The sequence below is a fragment of the Xyrauchen texanus genome, chromosome 1, assembly GCF_025860055.1.
Source record: "Xyrauchen texanus isolate HMW12.3.18 chromosome 1, RBS_HiC_50CHRs, whole genome shotgun sequence".
Lineage (NCBI taxonomy): Eukaryota > Metazoa > Chordata > Actinopteri > Cypriniformes > Catostomidae > Xyrauchen > Xyrauchen texanus.
In genome coordinates, this window is record NC_068276.1 from 3,941,709 (window position 1) to 3,962,689 (window position 20,981).

The window sequence follows — 20,981 nt, forward strand, 5'->3', positions numbered from 1 at the left end:
TGTTCCTGGCAGTCCGGAGGGATTGTAAGATACTAGGGCTTGGATTGGCCTTGTAGGCCAGAAGGGCTTTCCTTTTTGCCTCAGTCACGGGCTCCATTTCTTCCCAGTGTGCCTCGTACCAGTCGACATTTTTCCGCTCCTTCTTCCCGTAGGCAGTAATGGTGGCGTTGTAAACCAGCGTCGCGAGGCGGAGCCACTTGGGTCGATGGTGTCATCTGCTGACACTCCCTCGCTGAGGGCGTGTTCCAGCCTGCTGATGAACTGCTGGGTTTTCTCAGGATTGCTGGCGCAGCAGAGCATTTATGCGTGGGCGACCCTTCTTCTTGGAGTGGTACAACCTTTTGGGTGTAGTCGCACCTTGCTTGCTACGAGGGCATGGTCCGTATCGCAGTCGGCACTGTGGTAACTGCGGGTGAGGAGGACGCAACCAATATCCGCTCTTCTGGTGATGACCAGGTCAAGCTGGTGCCAGTGGCGGGATCGGGGGTGCCTCCATGACACCTGGTGGATCTCTTTACACTTGAAGGTGTTGGTCACACACAGGCCGTGGTGGCACAAGAGCTCGAGCAGTCTCTGGCCGTTCTCGTTTATCTTCCCCCTCCCAAAGCTTCCGAGGCAGGTGGGCCAAGCCTTGTGGTCAGCTCCTACTCTTGCATTGAAGTCTCCTAAGAGGAAAAGGCCTTCAGTGCTGGGCCACCTGGATATCGCTTCATCTAGGGCCTGGTAAAACTCATCTTTTTCCTCGGCGGTGGAGCAGAGGGTTGGGGCGTACACGCTGAGAATGTTGACTGGGCCAGAAGACGTTGACAGCCGGAGGGTGAGTATCCTCTCTGTGCCTGCTGTGGGGAGCTCGGTGAAACTGACAAGTGTGTTCTTCACAGCGAAGCCAACACCATGTTGCCTGGGTTGGTCTGGGGACTTCCCCTGCCAGTAGAAAGTGTAGTTTGTTTCCCTGATGGTGCCGTTGTCAGCCAGCCGGGTCTCCTGTAGAGGCGGCAATGTCGGCGTTCAAGCGTGATAGTTCCCTGTCAATGGCGGCCGTCTTCCTTGCGTCGTCGATCTGCAGAAGGTCTGCGGTTAGTCCTGGACACATAGTCCTGGCGTTCCAGCTAGCGAAAGCGAAGAGCTGGAGGCTTCTTTCTTGGTTCTTCCTTTGACTTGCCTGGTCGCGAGTGTTTAGTGGCCCACTTTTCGAGAGATGCCTCTCTAATCCCCACGCACCCAGTGGGGCAGGTGAGCCATGGCGGGACGGCACCTTACTGGCTGGGGGCTGCCCAGCTTAAGGCGGGCGGTGGCTGTCCAATGAGGCGCGATGACCTCTCCCACCGTCAAAGGGAACCCCTGGCGCTTCGCTTCGCCATGTCGGACGAGCTTATAACCGGTAACTGCCCCTCCCGTGTTGAGTCGACATCTTGCGATGGCGCTGGAGTGTCCTCTCCAGTGGAGCTACAGAGCCTGGGCAGGGTTATATGGAGAGCCAGTTGTTGCCCATGCAGCAGGCCCCCCTCTCCGTGAAGCTGAAGAAACCAAGGGAAAGACAAAGTCGATACAACTTGGCTCCAGCTGCGCCGCAGGAGTTGCCGGTAAAGACAATACTATGTCAAGCGCCTTAGGGACTCCAGCTCCGGATTTTCTGTCAGGGTTTACTCCCTTAGCCTATCCCCTGAAGGGGTATACACGCAAGGCAGCGGAGGTTTGGAATCAGAGTTACCTTCTCCTAGATGAGCTACCATCCAAGGTTGACGAGCCCCATCTGCCCAGGCGACTGGTTTTGAGGCCAGAGGACCGCCTTTGCCCCTTCTCCTGTTAGTGGAAACGGTTTCGCCGGGCTTAGTAGTTAAGCCACACGGGAAGGCCAGGAGCTGGACTGGGTTGTCAGAGGCTGTTTGAGACGCACACCATTGGGGCATTTTATAGGGAGTGGGAGCTTATCCCCACTACCACCCCCGGTTTTAACAACCTTCGAAACCTAGTCAAATAATAGCATACATTTAACATGTTAAAAATAAAAACATTTGGAATAGGGAAAACTCCCACCTTATGTCCACCTCATCTGGCACCTCTAGCACCTCATCAGCTTCCATTTCCAATTCTCCTAAAGAAAGAAATTATATTCACACAGTATTTATGGAAAATGGAACTTTAACTAAAATACTTGAACATTTTATCATCAGTTGTTAGACTAGTTTAAGTTAATCAGGGTTCCCACACCTTGGTTAACTTCAAATTCAAGGACCTTTCAAGGACTTTCCAGGTCCAATATCCTCAAATTCAATGTGGATGTGGGCACACATTTCAAGTGAGAGCAAGGTTACATCATGTTACCTTGTAAGATACATTGTTACAGTTTTCATTTGTCAAACACAACTATGCAAAAAAGCTTTTTGTTTTGCATTATTTTGATCTATTTGACAAAGATCTGATATTCTATTTGTCGTATTTCTGTTTTGCACAAAACTGAAGAATATTCGGTACATCCTATACTGTACTCTAAAATGATCTTTAACTTTTGAAATTTCAATGAAAAGAGCTTAGGCCCATGTAACCAGAAGTAAGATTAAAATACTTTTAAGTTTTTCTTGCCTCATGGGTTTACATTATATTCAACATTAAATAAAACATGTGATAATCTGTTGCCCAAATATTTTATTTTTATTGAAAACAATATACAGTCATTGACTGAACATATTTGGCTTTGGTGTAAGCACTGAAAACATATCACAACATAGTGCAGATCAAATACATTATAAAACATTCCAATATGGGACATTAACATAAGGCCATGAATGGATAAACAATATTAAACAATAAATAAAAAACACAAGGTCAGCTTAAAATACGTAACAGAGCAAAAACGTTCCCTGAGGTATTCTGTGGTGGTTTTCCTTTTTAAGTTGATTGTCGCTTTGTTGATTTTATCTTCATTTGCTTTTCAATTCCTTCAATATCTTGTCGAGCGATTTTTCCACTTCCACCATTTCTGCTCTTTTCCTTTGCTCCCTTCCTTAAGCTGTTAGACTTGGCAATTAGAGTTAGTTTGCCTGTTTTCTCTGCCTCAAGAGCCATTTGTCAGCAGAGGTCTCAAGTGCATCCATGTCATCTTTCAGTCTTTTTTTCTTCATTTTAAGTTCCTCAATTTCATCCAGCACATATTTTCTCTAATTGTTTTTTCCACATCATCTCTCTTTCTTCTCATATCCTCAAGATGTGTGATGTATCTCTGTTGAGCACCTCCAACTGACATCAATAGGGGTCTGTCAATTGTGACATTCTTGGTGCCACCCACAGCCCAGAGGTGGTCCGAAATGCACCTCTGTGCCACGTACGAATCTTAAACTTATGCCTTGGAATCTCAAAATGATGTTATAGGTAAAAGTTAAAATCATTTAATTTACCTGTCCCTTCACTGGAATTGAAAGAGTAGTGAGACTCCATCATGTTCAAACACCACAGGATCTCAGCTTTTAATGTGTCCTCTCTGGGAACGCCTGTGATTATTGACTGTTTGTAGGACATGGCGATGGTGCTAGTCGTTGCAGGTGTACATGGTGGAGGAGTTGCTGTCACCAACCTTTCCACAAAGTTGACTAAAGTGGGCGCTGCGAGAAATAGTAAGACATATTGTAAGAAATAACACTGACTTATTGTAATACAACTATTATATGACACCTAAATATAACATCGTTGGGGCACAAGGACTTAAATTACCTTAAAAACTTAAATACCTTTAAAAACACTCAATCCAGACCCATGTAACAGCTGATACAACTATTTCCTGTGGTGGTAAATAGTCAGGTATGCATTTATATATGCATCATCATAAACTAATTAGCTTATAGCCTAGATATGTTAACACAATATTTGATTTACAATGGGTGACATACAATATCTTGGTAAGCCTACTGATGCCACTGATTGGGAAGCAACAAACGATTAATTTGATAATTGATTAATCTAATGATTATTACAACAATTATTGACTAATTGTATAGTTACACATTTTTCTTGAGTTACACATTCTAACTAATAAATAAGGTATTTAAAAAAAAATAGTGTAAAGCTGCTTGCTTTAGATCAATCTATTGTATAAAGCGCTATATAAATAAACGTGATGTGACTGGAGTGCCGATACTTTTAAGTTCACTGTTCAACTCAACAGCCTTCCCGACTAACGCCCGTTTCACACACTCCGTTTGCAGTGTGTATGCAGTGTGATCCGTTCCAGATGCAGTGCGTATACAGCAGTGCAGAGATCGTTTACACACCGAGTCTATTTCTTCTGTGCTGCAAACGGTGAATTAAAGTGTTCTTGTTCAAAATTAACATGAAAATGTAGTAATTTCACCATACATGCATTTAATTAAATACGACTATTTTTCACAGTCATCTTTTTACTTTAAGACCAGGGTAAAGCAAGGAAAACTACAATTTACTTCAAGGTGACATAATGTATGAAACACGTGTCACATTCGTGGAAGTGGAAAAACAAGTTCTTTGTGATGCAATATTTATTGTATAAAGATTTATTATGCAAAAGGTATGAGTCTGCTGTTTTTGTCAATTTTAATTTAAAATGTTTGCGATTTTAATATAACTACATTGTTCAATATGTTACCACTTGCTTGAGCAACTTAAAATATAATTATATTATATAGAAGTAATGCATTGAATAATACGTTGTTTAAATTGTGTTAAACGTAAATACGTCTATTAAAGAGTATGTGTACAAAGAAAATCGCACTGGTGCCAACTTTTTTTTAAAATAAAAGTTGCTGATAACTTCTGGATTTGAAATACAAAAAGTAAGTGTTTGTGGTACAGCCGCGGATCAGTTGCGCACTGCAAATGCAGCATAATGTGAAAGCGCTATAGCGCGTGCTGCTCCTGTATCATACGCACGCAGTATGTGTGAAACGGGCGTAACATTTCACAGCGAGACATTTAAGTAACAGCAAAAAACAGCTAGCAGCTAACATTCAATCAACATTTCTGTCATATGCAGGCTATGGTAGGACTTATCTGCTTTCGATTTCACAAAGTGCCGTCTTGTGTGTAGATCCAGCCTCATGACTTGAGAGCGCCGCTTCTCCCATGCTATCCACTTTGATTGATTTACAACAGGCTTTGCACCTGGCTAAGTGATGGCCCTTTGGATCTCTGGCAAGCCATTCTTTATAATTTTCTTTGGTGAGCCAAATATCCTGAAATTTACATTTTCCAGGCATCATGTTTCAGCCTATTTTTGCAATGTCTGTGAGTGGGAAACGTTAAGGTACCAGCGCACGTGAACGTCATGGCAACGTACAAAACAAAGTACCTCGCGCGGGAAACACTTAACGTAAATGCGCGTAACTAACGTAAATCAAGCAGGCTAGTATGCAGCATAAGCCACGAAGTGTTGGCGAAATAAATTAATGGACAGATTTTTTTTTTTCCAGAAAACTTCTTGCACAAAATAAATTCAAGCACTTTCAAGGACCTGTATCTATGTATGTTTATTTTCAAGAACTTTCCAGGGCCTTGAATTTTTCAGATTCACAAACTTTCAAGGATTTCAAGGACCCGTGGGAACCCTGCTTAATTTAAATTAACCGTCTTAATTTCTTTGTGCCTGTTTCTGAGTAGTTTTCTTTCAGCATCTGATCTTAAATTATATTAAAAAAAAAAAACAACAGAAAGTATTTACTCCACACAGGGGGAAAAAAATCTCACCATAAAATACCAAATACTGTACAAATTAACATTAAGGGGAGGATAAAAAAATGCTACTTCTACTCCTCCACCTACTACTACTAATAAATATGTTTTATTTATTGGAAGTACTTGCAAGTAGGCTTACTTCACAGGATAATTTGCTAGCAGGAGCAAGCACCACCATCTCCTTACTGCAGCCATGTCAGACTGGAAAATATGCTTAATGTAAATCACAATCACCCTTTGAGAATATACTTTTCCCCCAAATGATTAGTTTTGATAACTCACCTCAGCAAAATCAAAGAGACCTCCCATTACAACATAGTGCGTACTGTAACATTAATAGTAAGTTACATCAAAACAGACAAACAATAGTAATGAACTTTAATGAAATTGTTTTGGGAGAAAAAATGTATTAACAATGACAGACAGCAATCTGACAAAGCTATAAAATAAAACATTTAATATTGTTATCAAACAATTCTTCCTACCATCAACAAACACTCCACAGTTATTTGAACAATTCTGCCTTGGAGCCTGTTGAGTTAAATTGAAATAAACATGTTATAATTATTCAAAAACAAACAATGTGGTTGAATATCTAAAATAGAATTTAGTGATGGCAACAAGAAACGTTGCTTACGTTGAGATCATCACGTCCATACTCTTTCCACGGCCCAGGATGCAGTTGCTGTGCAAGTATTCTGCAAAGCATTTAAACCACAACAACAATTAAAACAAAAATGGACTAAAAAAAAATAATACAATGGTAATAAACAAACAAACTGGGGTGGAACAACCCCAAACAAATTTTTGGCTCATTTATCATTGTTTAAACAATTTTATCTATGAACTATAAAATATAATTCAAAGGATTAGGTAGATTTAAATAGTTTAAGCATCAATGAAAAATGAGCCATAAAACAAAAAAGAAAATGCATGCAAAAGGATGTATGGCACAAAAACAGAACTACCATAATCCTGAACTAATTTTGAACTCTTAATATTTTTCTGAAAAAACCTGTAGGGACCAATGAAACGACAATCGCTGAAGTCAGTGCCGTACAGTGAATCAAGCAAATACATCTCTCTGCTTTTTGGTTTCATGATCTGTAAAACTGGTTCTATTAAGTGATTCTTGAAGATACAATTGTTAGTTATGTCAAAATATCTCAGTGTTACTTGCATTAAGGAGAACTGATCATTTAAACATAAAAGACTTACACATATCATCCAATGGTTTGTAGCCCAGGAAGGCAGTAAGATGAAGTCACATCTTGCTATATGGTCCCAATACAGAAAACAAACATTTTTAAACACCACCTAAAATGACCCTAGTTAACTTCTATTGAAATTTCACAGTCATACTTACAGGTAAGTTAGCTGAAGGGTCTGCACACAATGGTGGCAACCATGTCACTGTCACATATGAGCTAAAACAAATGGACCTTTATGTTCTGTTAGATACCATTTAAAATTACAGTTAATTTGATTGCATATAAAGGATCACTTATGCACACTTTCTCACTCCAAAAAACAAAAAAAAAGGTTCCACACAGAAGAAAGCAAAAATATTACCTTTAAGTCAGCAATATCTCGACAACTGAAAGGCAGGCATTCAAAATCTGTAATAATTTGAGAGAAACCAAATTTAAAATTCGCTCATCACAAAACAAAAGCATGATTTTGTAATCAAGCAACATACCATCTTCATTTGGTCACTGCTTCGTGGATGCATCCAGCATGCCCTGTTTGGCTGCACATTTCGTAGGGCTGTCAAGTCCACCACTGAACCCCGGCCGGGGTCTGAAAAGAGACAAAATATTATGACCCAACTATACTACGTGAAGTGAGATTTTACAAGTGCAGTGTTTATCATGACATTACTTACAGTGTACTGGGTCTATTTGTGTAATATCACGAGAGTCTCTCACTATCATTTAGGGACTGTGGAGGCGTACCTTCACATACAGTACAAGAAAAAGTGATTTTACAATACATGACAAAATTACTGGTCATTGTAAGATATATATCTATAAAAAAAATAATAAAAAAAATACAAAAAATAATAATTACCAAGTACTATCTGACCATAACCATTGAAGGTGAACTGACCACTTGGTGATACAACCTTTCTCAGGCTGTCCTCCATGTTCTTATTCTGTGCCGTGTTATAATGGCGAATGATGTTTTCCATCAAAAATGTGTGTCCTGATGGCGTGAGCATGTTAAGGAAATAATTGTTTTTGCGCATTGCAGCAAAGAGTTGCTCTGCGGTTTGAGTATTTACCCATCCACAGAGTTCTGGGACTACTTGGACGCTCCTAAGACCATGTCTTGGGTCTTATGTGTTGAATTCATGGAATGTGTCATACAAAGCATAATGCTCTGATGATCCAGTCAAAGGATGGCAGTTGGTATCCTCCTCCTCCTCCTTATTTTTCAACCATGGTAGATTAACTTTGAGCTTGCCTTCTTTTGCTAGCTGGATATTGGCTGTAGTTGGTTCAGCAAGTCTCCCTTCATGGGGACTGAAAGGTAAAGATTCTGCTTCACGAAGATTAACGTGTGCTAAAAGTCCTCTAGCAAAGTCGTATATTGCAACATTAGGAAAGTGCTTCCAACTCAGCATCAAGTCTGCAAAGTCTCTGGGAGACTCTGCTCTAATGTTGAATTTGATGGAATAGACTACCCCACATGGACATGTAATGACTGCCCAGCCACCCAAGAGAAAAGTACAATTTAAAGAAAGTACAATGTAGAAAATATGAAAATCATTACAATGGTTACTTAAAAAAAACAAACAAAAAACTACAAGTAACACTTCAACTATTAACTTAGTTTTTCATAATATAGTTTAGTTTGTCACTAGGTTTTCACAATTTCTTCATACCATACTCGTACATTTTGTGTCAATCTACCTACTTTTACCAACAATTTGTCAGTGGGTTGACTCAGAGACTAGTTTACTCAGTATTAATTAACCCATGGTTAAATTGCTAGTAGGTTCTTATATCTTCCAATGAAAGCATCATTGCTGAAAATGAAATGTCTATCAACATAAATTTTAAACTCCTGGGACATTATTATTATTTTTAATCAAAGCTACATATTTATGTATTATTAAAATATATCTATCTATCTATCTATCTATATATAGAGATTTAAGACAGGCAATTTACCAGAAGCAACCCAAATCTGCTGGAAGATTTTGTCGTACGCTGAGCGGTTTTGCATTTCCGTCCGCAAATGTAACACAAGATCCATCCTTGATCCCTTTGTGTCCAATCCACATTCTTTGCACAGCTTCCTCACTGAATCAACCTAAACATATGACAGGCTTTGGTTAAAACCAAAATTGTTGCAAAACATAATTAGATATTGTAAATTTGTTCTTACCTTAAGATTAAAGAGCTCATCACCTAACCTTTCCTCTGTGATGTCAAGATCTGGAACATCACAGGACTTTGTTTTTTGTAATTTTGCATGCTCAGTGTTTAGAACAATGTCTGACTTCCGGGTATTATGTCCAATCCAAGGAGCCCAGTAATCATAACTTGGTCAAACTACAAAGGAATTTTTTCTGCCACCTTAAGAGAAATACAGTGTATAAGTACATTAAAGAAAATTTGTTACACAGACCTAAATAATATAACAGCTTAAATAACTTACTTGAAAGAAATCCCCTTCCAATCATCTCCATTGTTACGGATTCCCAAAAAGAGACAATGTTTGTCTCACCCTTGAATTCTGAGGGTGGTGTGGCTATTTCACTGACTGCAACACACAAATTCACAAATCAGGAACATGCCGTTTTTAGAAAGCATTTGTAATACAATTGTTACGTCCTAAGAATGTCTAGGGGCCAGAACGTAACAAAGTTTAAAATTTTAAAGAGCTATAGTCAGGGCCCTGCCACAGCACCACAACAACGAAGTTCTTTTCAACAATTTTATTCAAAAAGTTAACAACTATTTACTTAGAGTAAATTGGGAAGGAAAAAAAGACTTCAGGAGGGGGCAATGCCAAAATAACAAACAAAAGTTTAGTCTACCTGGGAGAGTCAATTTCTTACTAAACCTCTTAAAGAAAATACAAATAAATAACAGAAATGTACACTCTCTCCCTACCTGACCAGAAAACCAGGAGAAAACGGGGGATAGAAAAATAAAAATGGCACCCACCTCCCTACAGTTCCCAGATGATAAACAAAGCAAATAATCAGATAGATAACAGCTTAAAAGATAAAGCAAAAGGGTATGGACTGGGACGTCTCACAAAGAGGCAACAGTGCAGGGCTCCAGTGGTTAACAATAGGCAGCAAAGCAACAGTTCTCTAGCCAGAACAACAGAAAGAGGCACAGTGTTGCACAGGTCCACGACAAGGAACACAACAGCTCTCAACAACTGGGCCGGGCAGGACACAGACCATGCTCTGGAGAAAGGTGGCTTTTCTGCTGGCTTTTATGCTGCGTCCCTCCTGGATGATAAGCAGGTGCAGCTGGAGACGTAATCAGCTACCTGTTAGAGTGACAAAGTGGGAGGAGACAAAAGAGAGCAGGAGACACCAAAACAACAAAGAAAGCACACACAGACCACAGTACCATGTACTTCACAAAAAATATATGTCCTTGGACGTAACACAATGTACACAACACATACTTACAAGGAATACTGAAGACCCCTTTCTTGTGGAGATCCATGATCACCACTTTGGGGTGATAACCACAATTGCTGCAGGTGTAAGAATAAACATGGCTGCTCAAGGCTTCAAAGTGGAGGTAACCATGGAGCACTGTGTCTTTGCTGGGGAATTTTGCTTTGGCAGTGGCTTCAAGTATGCTCATTACTCTAATAACAGCAGTGTGATTCTAGGAATATCCACAGAGTATAAAGAAAAAAGATTGTTACATGACATAATACGCATTACATGAAACATTATAAACATCAGTAGTTACACATATTACCTGAAGAGCATTGCGAAGAATTGCACACAAGTGTAAAGAAAGCAGAAGGTGGTCATTGAAGTTATGGATACCATCAGTAAATTCCTGGTACCTGTACATCATTGTGCAGTTGCTACAAACTTTGTAGTAAGTTGAAATTCCTTAATGGAGAGTAGAAAAGTTAAATACAAAATAACAGTACGCTCTTTAAACAAATACTAACAAATTATTTAACAATATTTACCTTCAACTACCCCAGTAAAGGTCAGAATCTTTGCTCGTGCGGTTATAATAATTGGGTCATTTAGAACATGATTACCCTCACATTCGGAGCAGAACGCTTCTTCAGGAATTAGTTGGTGTCTAAATTCACTACCATGTTGTAGACCACTAACCAAATTTTGAGGAAGGTCGACAGGTAGAGATTTATTTTTCATCATATAGCGCACCATCCTCTCTATTCCATCATCATTAGGTGGGTACTGACGATCACTACAGTCATCCACACTCTCAGACTGCTGTTGAGGTTTCTGCATGGAATCAATCCTTTCGGTTGTCTTCACCTTCTCGAATAGAGCTCTCTGACTTTGAAATAAATGCCATTTAGCTATTGCTTTGTGAATACATGCCTGTTTTGTTTTATTTCTGTCACAATGATGAGTCACGAGTCCAAGTGCAAGTGAACAGTTTATTAGAGACGGGAGTACAGGGAGAAACTCAAAACGCCGCGTTAAAGGCGGGCGACCTAGAAGTAACACTCAAGAAACGAGGTAAACAGAACTGGCATCTGGCGCGAACACAAGTCAGCGTCAGGATCCAATCTCCCAGACGATCCACAGAAGACTGGAGGTGAGGAGCAAAATGGGTGGCGCCCACAAGGAACAAGGACACAGGAACTGGGTAACAGAATACAAACATGAATAACGAACCGACACCATGCAAGACAATTACCAGCCAGATAAAGGCAGCTAACAAGCAGTAGTGATTAGTAGCAGCTGACGGCAGTAGCGTAATCAGCTGGTGCTAAGCAACAAACGAGCACTACACACCCACACACCAATAAACACACCAACAGATGACGGAATGAACACATGGATCGGTGAACCGTAGTAGTTCATATAATGCACCTTGTGTCAAAAAGTGATTGATGGCCTAATTGCTGACCTTTGACCTTTCCCCTTCCGTTCACCCCGCCCCCGCCCCGCCCGCCCGCCCTCTTTCCCTCCCACCCACTTTCCCCCATTCCGGTGTGTGTGTTGTGACGTGTTTGATCATCTGTGTATTTAAAAAGAAGTTTAGGTTTGAAAATGAGATATCGAGATATGGTTGATGATGAAATAATTCATTATTGTAATCATTGAGTTGTTTTTCAGAAACATGTAAATGTGTGTGTGTGGGGTTCATTTGGATTTATTATTGTAAGACATAAAAAGCAGTATTATGTTTAAAATGTGTTTAAATGACATCTTTAATGAGTGTGTAATGCTTGGTGTCAAACATGGTACAAGTTTTTTTATTAACAAAAGGGTGAAAATGTGAGACAAAAAACATTCAGATGGTCGCTTTAAAATAAGGATTTAACTTTTTAACAAAAGGGTGAAAATGTGTTTTCTAAAACAGTGGATATAAGACAAAAACATTTTTTTTTTAAACTTTTTAACAGAGGAGAAAATGTGTGTTTTTAAACAACTCGTTGTTGAAAAGGATTCCTGTTTTCACCCAGGCTGCCAGGGTTCGTCTCCCGGTATGTGAGAGAGGTATGATGGTAATCCACTGAGCTCTGATCTACGCTGAGCTGTTGTGAAAACAAATGCAATTCAGTGTTAAAACATTGTTCTCGGCACAATGACGTGGTTTTCAACATCTATAATCTTTGATATTGGGTTAACAAATACACGTATTATTAACAAAAGGGTGAAAATGTGAGACAAAAAACAGTGGATATTGACTGATCAAAAGTCATTTTTAAAGATAAGGAATAAATGGCGTTACGAAAGATTACGTTTAACATTATTTATTTTAAGCCATAGTAAAAAACTAATTACATTACATGTGGTCTTCAGATTTGAAAACACAACCCATTTAAAACAGACTGTCTAGTGTATTTTGTGTGCAAATGTCACCGATGAGACACGTTTGTGTGCGAGACGGCCGCGGTTGTTTAACAAGTGCATTACTCTTTTAAAATGATATTTTTCCAAGCTGAATGTTTGGCATTAGTTTAGCAAACACTTTTATTTTACTAAAACACAATACTATTTTTTTTGTTTAGCTATTGCTCTAACAACAATATCTTACATTTTTACCTTTAACAATGTTTCCTAAACCGTGGATATTGCTTGTGAAGCAAACTCATTCAGATTTTCACTTTTAAAGATAAGGAATAAATCGTTAGCAAATGCATATGGGTTATTTTATCAGTGACATTTTTTATAGATCAAAGGTTCAGATTGTCAAAACACATCAAAGACATTTTTAAAAATATTGAAAATAGTTTATCATCCTTAAGCTTTGATATTAGATTAACAAACACAATAATTAATTTTATCTGTAACACTAACAAAAGGTCTTACATTTTAAAAAACAAAATAGTTTGCTTTATAAAATACAGATTTAACACAAAAATCTTACATTAGTTCTATGCAGTCCCTTCATGAGCGAGGGGTTGTGATAATGGTTTAAGAACAGTGACAAATGCAAGACAGTAACCTATCAGCATTTCTCTTAGGAGATGTGTGTGTGTGTATGTGTGTGTGTGCCCTATGAGGGTTGGTGAATAGATGATTACCTAAACATGTGTGTGTGTGTGTGTGTGTGTGTGTGTGTGTGTGTGTGTGTGTGTGTGTGTGTGTGTGTGTGTGTGTGTGTGTGTGTGTGTCCTATAGAGGGTTGATGGATTAGATAACTACCTAAACTTTGTGTCAGAATGGGGTTTCAGTGCGGAGGGGGTAACTTTTTACCATTTGTGCCGTACGTGTGTGGAAATGCGACAAAACATGTGCTTTGTCACTACAAATGAGTACCGTCAGTATTTTGGTAAACAGGTTTATTTTATATAGAATTCTGACGAAATATCTTTAATACAAAAGATTGTTACATTTTTTTAACCATGAGATTCTAAAACAGTGGATATTGAATGATATTAGTTTATTTTACTCAAACAGACTGGCAGAGCAAACTCATTTAGACGGACACTTTATTAACAAGGGTTAGGCTATTTATTTTTACCAGAGACTAAAACGTATTTTAAACCAAATGTTCAGATCTTATTAATCTGATGTTTAATAAAGTAAACTGTCTTTGTGAAATAGTCTGAGTGGTTGTGTGATTTATCTTCTGGCATTGACAAGTAGGCCTAATGAAATAACATAACTGTTACACTTGCTAAAGATTTGACAAATGCAATGTGTTTAACAACACGTCTTAAACATGAGAGACAAAAGCGGTTATAAAAGCAATGGATACATGAGACCATTGAATTGAATCTGAAGCGTTATAGAGAGAGAATGCCAAACGAAGTGCAAGTTCTCGATATGTGACTGATGAAAATGATAGAATTAAACTTAAAAGTACAATGCTCAGAACTATGCAACCAACAAGCAACATCGCATCAACATAAAAGAACAGAGCGACAGAAGTATGCCAATATCAAACAGCTACAAATGATATAACTATTTCTTCTTTTCGTTGTAAAAAGCAGGCTGAACGGTGTGTTGTTTACACTTTCAAACCATATGTTTGTTTACTTCTGTAAGGGGTTAAACCGTTTCATTAGGTAATACGAGGTTTATACACGTGTATTATTCGGTAGTCAATCTAAAAATATTTTATTTTAAGCCATAGTAAAAAACTCATTACATTACAGATTTGAAAACAGACTGTCTAGTGTATTTTGTGTGCAAATGTCACAGATGAGACACGTTTGTGTGCGAGACGGCAGCGGGTGTTTAACAAGTGCATTACTCTTTTAAAATGATATTTTTCCAAGCGAATGTTTGGCATTAGTTTAGCAAACACTTTTATTTCACTAAAACACAATAATATATATTTTTTAGTTATAGCTCTAACAACAAATATCTTACATTTTTACCTTTAACAATGTTTCCAAATCAGTGGATATTGGTTGTGAAGCAAACTCATTCAGATTTTCACTTTTAAAGATAAGGAATAAATGGTGTTACGAAAGATTACGTTTAACATTAGTTTAACAAACACGGCTATGTTACTAAATTGCAGTAACACATTTAAATGCTAATTTAGATGCATCTTTAGCACAAAGATTGTGCTGCAAATTAAATCCACATTCACTAGGCAATACAGTATTTTAGCAAACAGGTTTATTTGACTAAAACAATGTTTTTAAAGAATTCTGACGATATCTTTAATACAAAGGTTTGTTACATTTTTAATTTAAACATGAGATTCTAAAACAAAGTCTACGGTTATGCAGCAAAACACACATTCAGTTTAAATATGAACAAATATTTTAACAAAAATAAAGTTTTGTGTTTTGATTTATATTACTAAAACACGATAAAGCATTTCACGTAATTTTAGATGTATCTTTAACACATGTTGTCATGCATTTTTACTTAGAACTGTTTTTAAACATTAGGTTGGCTAACACAACTCTAGCAATGACGCTTTTAAAGATGCTAAACAAAAACTTTACCATAAAATGTATTTAACATTTTTATTTCAACAATGATCATTTTAAATGAAATACCATACATTCATTGTAAAATGTAACAAAGATTCTTACATTTTTCCACTCAAAGCCTCATTTTCCACCCAAAGTCTTTCAATCGATACTGAGCTCTTACAGGATGTCAGAGGTCTGGGGTAGGGATGTTTTTTCAGAATACGCACACACCCCTGATCAGGCCTGATGGTGTCTTGTGTATTTCTGTTCAGTAAAACAAGATGGTGTCACGAGTTTCCTGGTGTTTTATGGCTTGCTTTCATTGAAAAGCATGGTGACAACCAAAAGTGTGAAAGAAGGGGGATAAAAGGGTTTATTTTGTTAGAAATGTTTTTCTTTTTACCCATCAAGTGCTTCATGTAACGCTGTGAAACATGGTAGAGATGTGGTTAAAGAAGTATTGCTCTTTGTAATACAGGCAACAATTAAATATAATTACTTAAAAGAATAGAAAGTTTTTAGAAATCATTTGCTAAATCAATAGTTCAAATTCAGAGGTTTTTATAGTATGCTGTACACAGTTATCATAAAACTCATGTCAATTCAAGTGTGAACATTTCAAAGAAATGGGGTGATGGCATACTGGACAACAATCAAATGACTTGTGATATACACACACAAACAAGCTATTTTAACACTAATTCACACCCTGAAACTACATTCATGGTACTGTTACGTCACTAGGGTGTCAAACACAAATGCAAATGCTGAGTTTACTTTGACCCCATATTTTGGCATTAATTTTACTCATTCCTGGATCAAACCCCACACTCAGAAACTTGTACATGTAAACAAAAATGTGTACTGTTGTGATGCCAACTGATCATCGCTTTACTGATTTTTATTTCAAGAAAACCACAAAGTCTACCAATAACTGATGAAGTAACATGTTTACAGGTGTGCATTTACTCACAAAAGTTCCTCTATTGCCACAATTGGATTTTTGTTTGTTGTACAGTTATCCTCATTTGTAAATAGTTGTTTGTTTAAACGCTATGATATTTTCTAGTTTACAAAGATGTTTAAGTATTTTAAATATTACTTAAATCACAATACAGTTCTGGGTTTTAATGGCATGTGACATATGACTACAGAATGTTGCATATGAATAAAAAAATAGTAAAACTATTTTACAACTTCATGGTTGAGGATTTTTCTATGATGAGTTTATCTCTTATTTTTGCTATTGTGTGGACATAGTATCACTTCTTTTACATTTGTCATCAGTGTTTACACTCAAATCTGGACACAGACCCTTCAATTCAGAATAAAATGACAGAGAGCTCAGTCAGATGTTTTATCACTTTGATTTACTTAATAACCACAGCTTGATGTTACTTGTTCTTTTAAGAAAGTTCACTTTCACAAAGATCTTCAGTCACTTAACGTGGTATCGATCTGCAGGACAATGACTGCAAAATGTAATTTACTTTTACACATCTAAAGCACAAATAGTGTGTCAGTACAGCGTTTGTTTGTACATGTGTGTAGTTAGTAAAGTGTTTGTATGGTGTGATGTCCCGATACAGCCATTACACACAACTAGATACTTAACAAATACTTGTAAAACAACCCTTCTTATTTGTCTTCATGGAAAAACTACAGCGATTACAACAAACATGATATATTTAAACAGTCTAGATGTCAAAACTGTTGATGTTTACTGAAATGCCATGAATTTCAAAATATTACTTTAGTATTTTAAAAACTGAATAAACTATTATAAAATAATGCAATAGAAGAACGATGTAAAATTAACAGTGTTAGTTCAAGAGTATTTTCTGAAAGTTAAAAGACTGACACAGCCCTATCAATACACATAAGGGTTTACTATAGGTCATTCAGACGTTAAATCTCTCACCGCATCCATTTGTTTCTTTAGACCGGTCAAACAATACAACCTGTAGCAGTCCGGTTGAATAAAGGAAATTTGCTCTCTCACTGATGCTGTCAGTTTATTGTCCTTAATACCTTCACAATGCCATCACAACACCGTAAGAGCTAGAACAGTTTCATTAACATTATTGGAATTTGTAAATAATAAATTAAACAAACAGTAGACTATATAGCAACAAAATGACAAGATTAATACTAACATTTATCATAAACAACCTTAAACAACATAAATTACTTATATGTGCTTGTTTCATTTCTAAAACAATTATAAAAGACCAGATATGCTATGTAACATTATACAAGTGCATAAATATACATGTTTACCTTGTACTCCCTTCCAACCAGGTGCTAAAAAATATACACAAAAAACATACTACAAAATAAAAAACAAACAGCAAATCGATGCCTAAATTCACTTAAAGGTGATATTAATGCTATAATTCAAATCCGTGAATCCGTGACCGCATAGTTCCGTGTCTCCGTCTATCAACAATCTATCTGTATGCACGCTCTGTGCGCGAGGGATCTGTTCATCTTTCCGGCAAGCGGCGTTTCAAAATAAAGGTCTCTATAGGTTAAATAACTAAGAGTGCCAAGTAAACTTCCAAAATATAATAAACACAATATTAAACTAATATTAAGAAATATAGAATTATGATAACATCAGAATATAATAATAATGCCCAAAACTAATTTTAATAACTGAGGGTTATTTACACAACCATTTGCAGAAACATGTCCCGACATAATTATAAATGATCTTAACAATTTGGTTATTTCACATTTGCCACAATGTCTGTGTCTGTTTAGCCGGTAGCCTACCATTATTCTATAAGATTCCCCATGGCACAGTCACATTTTGCCAACTGCTGGACAGTCATTCCATCTATCTGTGACACCCTGTATGTATAGTCACAGGAATAATTATATTTTTCTTGATGTATTTCATTTATTTTATTATGTTTATGATATTGTTTCAATTACTGTTATTATGCTGGATTTGTGATGAGTAATTAACACAGTGGACAGTAGGGGAAGACAGTGTGCTGATCGGAGATTATCTGAGTAACTTTGAGTCGCGGAGAAAAAGCCGCCATTACAAGAGCGACTCGTTACTGATAACAGCACAACTTTGTCTGTCTCATTGTTTTACCAAACAGGTGAGTGAAATCAATCACCATGGACATAAAAACATGAAACAATATGTTGATACCGTGTGTACACAGTTTTAAGAGGGTTATATACGTTTCCTGAGTAAAGTAAAAATGTTTAATAGAGACGGTGTTGTGTTTATGAAAATTACGTTTCATTCGCGGACGTGCCGCGTTAGGCCTGGAATTAGTATTATCTAAGCTAAATGGATAAAGGCTCCAGAACACTGTTACCCAAATGAATGTGATGTTTATAGCGTTTATAGCTTTATAATGGTATTTATAGTATAAAAAGCGATGTATTAAGCAATCGCCATGGGTTATAAGACTGAAGTATATATGTAGATACATACATATGTAACGTTAATTGTTGAATATTATATGTAAGTTGTGCATACTATTATATGGGTTATTGTATAGATTTGGTTGTTCTAATTATCTTTTGATTGAGTATATCTACGGTATTGTAATTCAGTTTAAATGGTTCGCTCAACTATTTAGGTATACAGTATGTAGTAGGATACATTTTCACAGACAACAGAGACTGTAATACATGGTGATGTATGTTTTACGGAAAGAGTATTGAGTTATTTGAGAAAAATACTACCTGAGTATAAGAAGAAAGACACTTATAAGAGTGATGTAACATGTTTATTGGTGTTTTGTTTGAGTGAGTCACATGTAAGATGACACAAGATATTGTGATTTCATTATACAAAAGAGATACTAATAATCTTTGAATTATTGTAATAAAGATTACAAGAGCTGACTCGTTACTGATAACAGCACAACTTTGTCTGTCTCATTGTTTTACCAAACAGAATTCATTTACTGCAGCCACGCCAGTCGGACGGCGGCGTGCTACATATCTACAGCATCATAAATGATCATGTCACAGCTTTCATCCATCATAGTCTGTATTGTAACATCAGTTTCGTAGAAAATGCACTCTTCTTCTACATAGCTTGTACAAAATATCCAAGACAACTGTCTCTATCATCTGTAGATCGGGTGATCAACCAACCACTTTCAAAGCTTGGACTAGAATATGATTAAGATACGGTTTCAATAATCTATCAATTAGTTCTTCAAAGTTTGAAAAGAAAGAAATACTCATCATCAGTCTCATAAACAGGTGTGATTCATATGATATGATTGGTCATCCTTTCACATGTCAAATCACAGCTACAAACTACATTTTATTTCAGCATGCCTGCGCAATTCTGAGTAAGGATCATGTAATATCGATAAATTTATTTATTTAATTTAATGTTAATAATTACATCTAGATTTAACGTCTGAATGACCTATAGTAAACCCTTATGTGTATTGATAGGGCTGTGTCAGTCTTTTAACTTTCAGAAAATACTCTTGAACTAACACTGTTAATTTTACATCGTTCTTCTATTGCATTATTTTATAATAGTTTATTCAGTTTTTAAAATACTAAAGTAATATTTTGAAATTCATGGCATTTCAGTAAACATCAACAGTTTTGACATCTAGACTGTTTAAATATATCATGTTTGTTGTAATCGCTATAGTTTTTCCATGAAGACCAATAAGAAGGGTTGTTTTACAAGTATTTGTTAAAAGTATCTAGTTGTGTGTAATGGTTGTATCGGAACATCACACCATACAAACACTTTACTAACTACACACATGTACAAACAAACGCTGTACTGACACACTATTTGTGCTTTAGATGTGTAAAAGTAAATTACATTTTGCAGTCATTGTCCTGCAGATCGATACCGCGTTAAGTGACTGAAGATCTTTGTGAAAGTGAACTTTCTTAAAAGAACAAGTAACATCAAGCTGTGGTTATTAAGTAAATCAAAGTGATAAAACATCTGACTGAGCTCTCTGTCATTTTATTCTGAATTGAAGGGTCTGTGTCCAGATTTGAGTGTAAACACTGATGACGAATGTAAAAGAAGTGATACTATGTCCACACAATAGCAAAAATAAGAGATAAACTCATCATAGAAAAATCCTCAACCATGAAGTTGTAAAATAGTTTTACTATTTTTTATTCATATGCAACATTCTGTAGTCATATGTCACATGCCATTAAAACCCAGAACTGTATTGTGATTTAAGTAATATTTAAAATACTTAAACATCTTTGTAAACTAGAAAATATCGCAACGTTTAAACAAACAACTATTTACAAATGAGGATAACTGTACAACAAACAAAAATCCAATTGTGGCAATAGAGGAACTTTTGTGAGTAAATGCACACCTGTAAACATGTTACTTCATCAGTTATTGGTAGACTTTGTGGTTTTCTTGAAATAAAAATCAGTAAAGCGATGATCAGTTGGCATCACAACAGTACACATTTTTGTTTACATGTACAAGTTTCTGAGTGTGGGGTTTGATCCAGGAATGAGTAAAATTAATGCCAAAATATGGGGTCAAAGTAAACTCAGCATTTGCATTTGTGTTTGACACCCTAGTGACGTAACAGTACCATGAATGTAGTTTCAGGGTGTGAATTAGTGTTAAAATAGCTTGTTTGTGTGTGTATATCACAAGTCATTTGATTGTTGTCCAGTATGCCATCACCCCATTTCTTTGAAATGTT

The 20,981-nt window shown here is 36.9% G+C and overlaps 1 long non-coding RNA gene and 1 pseudogene across 1 annotated transcript; both read right to left on the bottom strand.

Moving 5' to 3' along the window:
- Positions 1 to 300: 300 nt before the first annotated feature.
- LOC127620731 (uncharacterized) lies at positions 301 to 11,176 on the bottom strand (annotated as a pseudogene).
- A 1,159-nt stretch (positions 11,177 to 12,335) lies between these two features.
- On the bottom strand, positions 12,336 to 17,716 carry LOC127648774 (uncharacterized). Its single transcript, XR_007971220.1, has 3 exons — positions 17,563 to 17,716; positions 15,403 to 15,546; positions 12,336 to 12,435 (listed from the first exon to the last, which is right to left on the bottom strand). It is a non-coding gene; the product is annotated as an uncharacterized LOC127648774 (long non-coding RNA).
- Positions 17,717 to 20,981: the final 3,265 nt, after the last annotated feature.